The 9,202-nt window shown below is 43.3% G+C and overlaps 1 pseudogene; it reads left to right on the forward strand.

The window, feature by feature from the left end:
• Window positions 1-6,856: 6,856 nt before the first annotated feature.
• LOC114229742 (small nucleolar RNA SNORA48) lies at window positions 6,857-6,999 on the forward strand (annotated as a pseudogene).
• Window positions 7,000-9,202: the final 2,203 nt, after the last annotated feature.

Raw genomic sequence — 9,202 nt, forward strand, 5'->3', positions numbered from 1 at the left:
CCGGCTCTTCCCAGCCGCAGTGCTCATGCTGACTTAATCAGATGACCAAAAAGGTAGAATGAAATCTCTTTTTCCTCTTTTCAGCCTTAAAGTTCTCCATTCAATCTGCTCTCTGGTTGCCCAGGCTTTGCTATACCTGCTGGCTCCCTGCTCAGTCGGTCACGTGGATCCCGCTGTGCTGCTCTGGTTTTTCCTTCTTCTCCAGTTTGACCCCAGTGCCCTGAAAGTACTACTCAGGATGAAGGACATGTGTAAACTTTTGAAATTTTTCCTGATTGCATATTTCCACAAGAGACTTTCTGCTTAAAACCACATCAACACAATGACATTATTTTCTTCCTCCAAGAATGAGAATGCCAAATCAGAGAAAGGATAGTTAATTGTAAGAAATGGTACCAATGCTGAAACTGAATGGGCAAACCAGAAAAAAAAAACTAGACAGACAGGCCCAAGAAACAGGTAATAAAGATCTATCAGTCAGCAGGTCACTGAACTGGGTGGGTACGAAAGGCTTTGAAGATGCAGAGTGTGATGGGGTCAGGGCAGCAGGTGGGAGCTCAGAAATACCGAGCAGACAAAACAGGACATTTTCTAAGAATTAATCTTGCCATCCAGAAAACAATAAGGGGGCAGGTAGTCAACGATGCAAGAGAGCACCAGCAATAAAAGATAAATAAATTGGGCTTCATTAAAATTAAGAGCTGACGTTCATTAAAAGGCAGCAGTAAGAGTGCACAAGCAAGCCAAGACTGGGAAAAAAATATTCACAACACATATTTTCAAGAAAGGACAAATCCAGAACATAAAAAGAAATCAAGAAGAAAAAGGTCCAACCCTAAATTCTCAAGCAGAGAGTTTATTACACTGATCTTCTTTGTTGCCAGATAGCATGGCCATTTTAAGTTAGAAAATGCAATAAGTAGTCAATAAGATAATGACTACTATAGAAATGCACTCTGCTCAGTAATAGTTGACTTGTTGCAGTATTGAAATGCCCACTTGGTCATTCACAAAGATTCTCAGTGGTAATTGGTGGCTGTTGCTATGATAGTACGTTGCCCATACTTCTATCTCTTGTGCTATCTGGAGCCTGGAAGGATCCCGAGGCTTAGTAAAAGAAACATGATTTACTTGCATAAAACTGATCAGTTTTGAGGGATTGTTAAATGTCGTTGAAGTGTTTTTGTGGGTGCAGAACAAATGGTAAATTTGAAATGGCCCCTCTTATAAGACTATGGAAATTAAATCTGCTTTAGTTATGAAGTCATGTTCACGGCCTGATTTATGGACCATCAATATGTGTCTATCATTAAACATTGTGATACTTGAAGAAAAAGGAAAACAAAAAGATTGAGCAGCCACTGCACTAACCAAATAGCCAACAAGGGTATGAAAAGGTGATCAAAATCATTAGTCAGGAAAATGCAAATGAAAACCCACAATAGCTCCTGAAACCAATATATTCTATGCCAACTATACTTCAATAAGAGAGAGAAAGAGAGAGAAAGAGAGAATAAGATATCACTGCACACTCACCAGAATGGCTGAAGTTAAAACGATTGACAATATGCCCTAGCCCAGTGGTCGGCAAACTCATTAGTCAACAGACCCAAATATCGCCGAAACCGGTTTGGCTCAGTGGATAGAGCGTCGGCCTGGGGACTCAAGGGTCCCAGGTTCGATTCCGGTCAAGGGCACGTACCTTGGTTGCGGGCACATCCCCAGTAGGGGGTGTGCAAGAGGCAGCTGATCGATGTTTCTCTCTCATCGATGTTTCTAACTCTCTATCCCTCTCTCTTCCTCTCTGTAAAAAATCAATAAAATATATTAAAAAAAAAAAACAGAGCCAAATATCAACAGTACAACGATTGAAATTTCTTTTGAGAGCCAGATTTTTTAAACTTAAACTTCTTCTAATGCCACTTCTTCAAAATAGACTCGCCCAGGCCGTGGTATTTTGAGGAAGAGCCACACTCAAGGGGCCAAAGAGCTGCATGTGGCTCGCGAGCCGCTGTTTGCCAACCACTGCCCTAGCCAATTTGGCTCAGTGGATAGAGCATCGGCCTATGGACTGAAGGGTCCCTGGTTCAATTCCAGTCCAGGGCACATACCTTGGGTGCAGGCTTGATCCCTGGCCCTGGTCAGGGTGCATGCGGAGGCAACCAATTGATGTGTCTTTCTCACGTCGATGTTTCTCTCTGTGTGTCTCTCCCTCTCCTTTCCACTATCTCTAAAAATCAATGGAAAAATATCCTCAGGTGAGGAATAACAAAACAAAAAAGACTGACCATATTATATATTGGAAAAGATGTGAAATAATTAGAACTTTCATTCACTGCTGGTCGGAGTGCAAATTGGTACAGTTGCTTTGGAAAACATAGGATAAACCTATGCCTATCCTAACCCTAGAACTTGCACTCCTAAATACATCTCCAAAGACGTGAGTGCATGGAGTCCCCTAAAACACACATTCAAGAAACTCAATTGCCGCGTTATTCCTAATAACCCCAAATGTTGTCCTGGAAACAGCCCAAATATCAATCACCTGGAGGCCAGGTAAACCAACTGTGCTCCATCCATGCAATAAAATGCTACCTAACAATAGAAAGTACATCATGGCTGCCCTCCTCCACAAGGATGAAGCTCACAGACATCATGCTGAGTGAAAGGAGCTGACACAAAAGAACACCTGGGAGTCTGACTTCATTTACACAAAGTTCAAGAACAGGTAAACTGGGTGACAGAGGTCGGAATAGAGATCATTTCCAGGAATGGGGAGGGGAAGGGGGGATTGACTGGGATGAACCACCAGGGAGCGTCCCGGGGCTGGAAAGTTCTACATCTTGATCTGGAGGTATATACACGGTGTGCATATATAAAAAGTCATCCTGCTGCTGTTCGCTTAAGGTTTGTACAACAAAAATGAAACCAATGGCAGCTGGCAACTGACAACTTGAGGGCAACTGACAAAGATGTTGGCTCCAGCAAAGACTCCTAATACTCCTTCCCCAGGTCAGGAACTGAGACCCAATTACACGCATGGGCAGCCCTGGGCCCACAGGTGCAGGAAGGTGTATGATTCACCTGGGAAAAACAATTTGTACTTGAAAGCCGGCAGTTTATCTTAGCCGATAAGGAAAAGATTAATTCATTAGTTTACTCAACACAGAACAAATGGCTACAGCTTATCAGGCAGTTAAACACACAGGGTGTGTGTGTGTGTGTGTGTGTGTGTGTGTGTGTGTGTGTGTGTGTGTCCATATTTTCACGTTAAGAGGCTATCTTTTAATATAAAGGAGATTTTTTTTCAAGGTGGTGAATTAGGGCTGACTCAAGAGCCTTGGAAAGGAAAATATTCAGAAACTGGGTAAAACCTATCTATTCTAAAGATGTGAACTTTGACCCTATTTGCATAGGTGTAGTTTCTCTTTTACTGAATTAATTGCTCTAGGTGTTCAAGGTGGATTGAGATGGTAACGTACTAGTTGCTAATATTGCCCCAATCTATTTCTTTACTCTAGAAAGGTAAATGAAAAACCTGAGGTAAGTCTATGTCTGTGCATATACTAAACATCATTACTTTAAAACACATTGTTAAAAAAAACACACACACACACATGGTTCATTCATTTAGTGTTTATTTATAAAATCCCTGTAATGCGCTATATATATCTAATTTATTACCATCCTCCAAGGAGGATACAAGTATATAAAACTTTAATGAAAAGAAAAAAATTGCCTTAAGCATTTGTTAATTTTTATTTGTTTTTTTAAAAATGTACATTTTATTCATAGTTATTACTAGGGAAAGAACTCCTTAGAGTACAAGGATTCTAAGCATAGATCAAAAACTCTATAACATTTGGGGCTATTGCTAGGACATATTGGTTTACCAAAAATATAAACTCTGATATGTAGCATAGATGAGTGATTTTAAATTTTAAGATGCATAACTGGAAGCCCTTATTCACAAATTTGAATCGGCAAAATTCAGAAACCTGTGTGCTTGACACCAAGGCGAAATACTCCCAAATGGGTCTCTTACCAAGAGCCATATCCATCTCCCATGCCCTTCGCAGACATGCAACAAATTGATCTGTAACAAATGTATGGCTGAGGCACAGGGGGAAAAAAAACTAGTGCAATAATAATTATTTCCCTCTAAATAAAATAACACATTTTGAGGATTCTAAGAGACTTTTAAAATGGCATGCTAGAATGCCACCTTTACCCTGGTCCTAAGAAACAAGACCGGGGACTCTGTAACGGTCTTTATTTGTAAGGACTCTTCACGTCAGACTCCTGTGGCATATGGCAGTTGCGCACCAATGGGCAGAATTTGCTCCCGTGTTGACTTCAACCCACTTCCTAATGAGCGGTGCTTCAATAACCTTTGTAAAGTGGGATGAGGTGCCGGGGGAAGTGGGGAGCTGCCTCTCCCCGGAAGCTTGATCACCTGTGAAAGATTTTTGCAGAAAGTACTCCTGCGGCACCTGGGAGAGTTCACTACTTAATCATTAAGGTCCAAGTTCCTTCCAACTTTAAGATCCTGTGAGTCCAGTTCCACTTTTCTGTCATCTACATGTGTCTTGGGCAAATATTCCCTGGACTGAGGCGGTTACATTCACACTGGGTCCTGATTTCTTTTGCTGTAACCACATGGTTGGCTGTGATGTGCCACATAACTACCTATAGTGGAGGAATACAAAGAAGGATAGCAGGCAGAGTTGGGCCAAGACATAAAGCAAGATCCTTTCATTCCCAGCAGTGCTTTATGGACCCAACACAGAGAATGAAGGGGAAGAACTAATTCGCCATGTGGTCCTGAGTGAGACTAGAAATAACAATTTCCATCTGCAATTAGCTTTCTCTTTTACAAAACACTTGCTCTCACATCTTCTCATTTGTTTCTCAAAACAACCCTGTAAAGGAGGGACAGGTATGACCGTCCCCGTTTCACAGATGGGAAAACTAAGGGTCAGGAAAACTAAAGGCTCTTGACTTAAGTCCAAGGCTCTTTCTACTCCTCCACGTCGCTTTACTCGGGGGATGGAGGTGCAACCCAGAGCAGGATATAACTCACACCTCTATTTCCTCTTCTGGAAAAGTAAAGGGTTGAATTAGTTAGGCACTGACATTTCTTCCAGATCTAAATAAATGCCTAATTTCTCCAGGCAGAGTTGTTCAACAAACCAAAAAGTGAGCCAACTTGGTGGGGGAGGGGCTGAAGAGAGGACAAATAGCTGAACTTCCTTTAGGAGTTAGTCATTTCGTTCCTGGCAGCCTACTTGTTCTGGCTCTTCATTTTACCTCATCACCCATTCATGCAAATAAATGCATCATCACTTGTGAGTCAAGCTAGAGGTATGTGCAAACAACACCTGCTTCAGGCTGTGCTCCTGGAATGTGAATAAAAGCTCTATTTGTGTGAGAGTCACCTAAGTCCAACCAAGCCTGGGAGTTGCATACGTTCTCTTTCCTCACTCAGCTCCAGCTCTTTGAGATACTCTTGGGGCCCTGAAAAGTTTGGGATCAAGTCTTTGTAGAATAATTTTCCGGGACTCTTTTCCAGATTTAGGTAAATGGACAACCTGATAGTTGCATCCGAAAGCAGGATTCTGGAGAGCTCCCCCGCACTGAATAGGTGAGCTTACCCTTTCAAAATGTGGATGTCAGATTTCTTTCCCTAAAGACTCTTCTCATGCTCTCCTCTCCCCCTTGGCTGCTTGCATTAGGTTATTCACTGTTTCGATGCATAAATGTCCTTGAATGCTGCTATGGAAGCCTAATGCCCAATGTAATGGTATTTGGAGGTGAGGCCTTTGGGAGGCGATTATGTCATAAAGAAAGAACCCTCATGAATGGGATTAATTCTAGTATAAAAGAGGCTCCAGAGAGACCCTTGAACCCTCCCACCTTATGAGCTTAAAGCAAAATGCACCATCTATGAACCAGAAAGTGCCCAGTTATTGGAAGTTACAAGAGAAACCATGACTGAATAGAGACTATACCATGTTTATGGATTGGAAAATACAATATCATAGAGAAGAGTCAAGACAATTTTGAAGAACAATTGGAGGACTTACCTTACCAGATGTCCAGTCTTGTCATAAATCTGTTGGAACTAAGAGAATGTGATAGTAACACAATAAGAGGCTGAAACTAATGGAGCAGCAAGATCAGCCAACAACTGTCCCCCTGGGGATATGAAAACTTGGTGTATGAGAGAGGAGCCATTAGAAATCAACGGGAGGAAGGTGGGCTGGTTAACGTACAGGAACATTAGGTGCAGGAACACTATCCATTTAGGAAAAAAAAAAAAAAGAAATTAGTTCCATGTTGCACAACAAGCATACAACAAAATTCCATGGATTAAAAATCTGATTCTAGAAGGCAACAAGTAAAAATTCTTAGAAGGAAATATAGGGAAATAGCTTTCTAACCTCAAAGTAGGAAAGGATTTTTTAGACAAGACACAAAAAACGCATAAGCCATACAGGAGATGATTTATACATTTTGACTTTCTATACCATGAGAAAAAGAAAATGTAAACAAGACCACAGCCTAGAAGATATATACAACGAAGAGTATAGACTGTTACCGAGGAAGTATAAGAATTCTGCCTGGCCGGTGTGCTCAGTGGTTGAGCATCAGTCCATGTACCAAGAGGTCACCAGTTCGATTCCTAGTCAGGGCACATGCCCAGGTTGCAGGCTTGATCCCAGTAGAGGAAGTTCAAGGGGCGGCCGATCAATGATTCTCTTTCATCATTGATATTTCTATCCCTCCCTCTCTCTCCCTTACCCTCTGAAATCAATAAAAATCTATTAAAAATAAAATAAAATTGACTGTGTTTACTCCCTGGCAATGAGCAAGGAGACACCTGATTGGTGGCATTGTTCTTACCAGTCAGGGGCAAAGCAGATGTCCAGTCCTTAGCTCTTCCTAGCTTGATGCCTGCATTGGTGACCAGAGCTGTTTCATGCCTGAGGCACATGAAAAATAAACCAATAAATAATAATAATAAATTGACTGTGATGATGGTTACAATATTCTATGAACATACTAAAAGCCTTTGAATTGTACACTTTAAGTGGGTGAATTGTATGGTATGTAAATTGTATCTCAATAAGGCTGTTTTTAAATATTTTTATCTAAGTGGATAATTTATAGAAGAGAAAAATCCAAAATCCAATAAGCATGCAGAAAGACGTTCACCTACAATAGCAGTGAGTCAAAACTGTGAGGCAGAATTTCATACGCATCCCAGCTGCCAAGATCTCAGTGTCCAAACAGTACCAAGTCGGGCCAAGAAGGTAAAGACATAGGAGCATCAAACATGCTGATGGAGTGAAGTTGATGTCACCTCACCAGAAAACTCTGTGCATGTCCAAAAAGGGTGATGTCGCTCACAGTCGATGAGTCAAGAATTCCACTTCTAGGCAAAGACCCTGGAGGAATCCTCACACATGTGCTCAATAAGACACAGCATAAAGATGTATGCGGGCCATGTCCGTTACGTTGGAGATGTGGAAGCAACCTAGAGGTGCATCATCAGGTGACTGGCTAAACGGTGGTATCTGAATACATGGGAATACTATACTGCAGTTCAAATGATAAACCTTTCAAATATGATTTTGAGTCAAAAACCACAAGTTGCAAACTAAATACATGCAAATATGTCATTTAGATAAAGCTTGAAAGCATGCACAACGGAATTAGGTGTTGTTGACTGAATCACACATATGTAGAAATAAAATGAAAAAGGGCACAGGGATGCTAGAGCATGGCGGCGTCTCCTGTGAGGAGGGAGTGAAATCAGACCCACCTGTGAGGAGAGTGCAACAGCCTTGGCTGAATCTGTTACATCTAATCTAATAATAGACAAATATGCAAATTGACCGCACCTTCGCTACACCTAAGCCACGCCCACCAACCAATCAGGATGAGTATGCAAATTGCCCCAACAAAGATGGCAGCTAATTTGCATATCAAGACAGTGTCCAAAGAAGCCAACAGCTGCAGAAGGGAGTAAAGCTTGGGGGAAGGGCGGGGCGGAGGCGGGGCCGGGGGGAGGAGAAGGGCGGGGCGGAGGCGGGGCCGGGGGTGAAGGGAAACGAGGGCGGGCTGGAGGAGAAGGCAGGGCGGGCGGAGCGGAGGCGGGGCCAGGGGAGAAGTGAAACTCGGGCGGGCTGGAGGAGAAGGCGAGGCGGGTGATGAAGGTGGAGCGGAGGCGGGGCCGGGGGCGAAGGGAAACACGGGAGGGCTGGAGGAGAAGGTGAGGTGGGTGAACAAGGGAGGAACGGAGGCGGGGTAGAGTGCAGCAGGAAATCCTATTGCAGGATTTTTCCTGCAACGGGAAAGCTAGTTTTATATAATAAAAACAATAAGAAGCGAATACTCGAATACTCGTTGTTTTAAGATCGATAGAACTGGAGGTAATGTTCATTGAGTTATTCTCTTCTTTTTTATGCTTCAAAATGTAACCGCTTATGAGAAACCCCGTTGGTATGTATTGTTACCCTGAAATGTTCACATGAACATGCATTTGGTCAACATGAAGGTTGGTATGTAGGCTCCCTGAGGTGGTGTCTGGAAAGCTTGGAAGCCTGGCTGCCAAGGCTCAGGGTCCAGAAGGGCGGGGGGATTTAGAATTGAAAGCCAGTGAATACAGGGCGCCCAGCAGGTAGACCCCAGGGCATACAATGTGGGGGAAGGAGTGTGTCTGGGAGCGAGAGCCAAGCCAGCAGACAGAATAGCTCCAACTAAAAGCAGAAGTCAGATGACTTCTCAGAGGTGGGACCCAGGCAGAAAAGAACGAGACTCAGGCGAGAATCAATGCGCTCACACGGGAACACAGAGACCAGACAAATGTTGCAGCCAGAACATCTAGGATAAGGAAAGAACCAGGACTGGCTTTCAACCTGCTTAGAAAACGCACACACGCGGTGTACGGTGAATGACCAGGAGGAAGCCAGAAGAGGAACCACATCTTCTTCCTCAGGAGTCCAGAGCCTGCCTATTGGGGCAGATGGACAGGTGGACTCGTCACTGCAATTCAAAGCATAACATGTGGGTAGAAGGACCTGAGCAGGGCCCGAGCAGTGGGAACCCAGAGGGAAGGACGGCAAGGCATTGCGTGGTGCGCTTCGGAAAGGCCCGCAAAGCTCCTTCCCACGGGCTTCTTGCTGGAGCTTCCCGT

Source organism: Eptesicus fuscus, chromosome 21, assembly GCF_027574615.1.
Source record: "Eptesicus fuscus isolate TK198812 chromosome 21, DD_ASM_mEF_20220401, whole genome shotgun sequence".
Classification (NCBI taxonomy): Eukaryota; Metazoa; Chordata; class Mammalia; order Chiroptera; family Vespertilionidae; genus Eptesicus; species Eptesicus fuscus.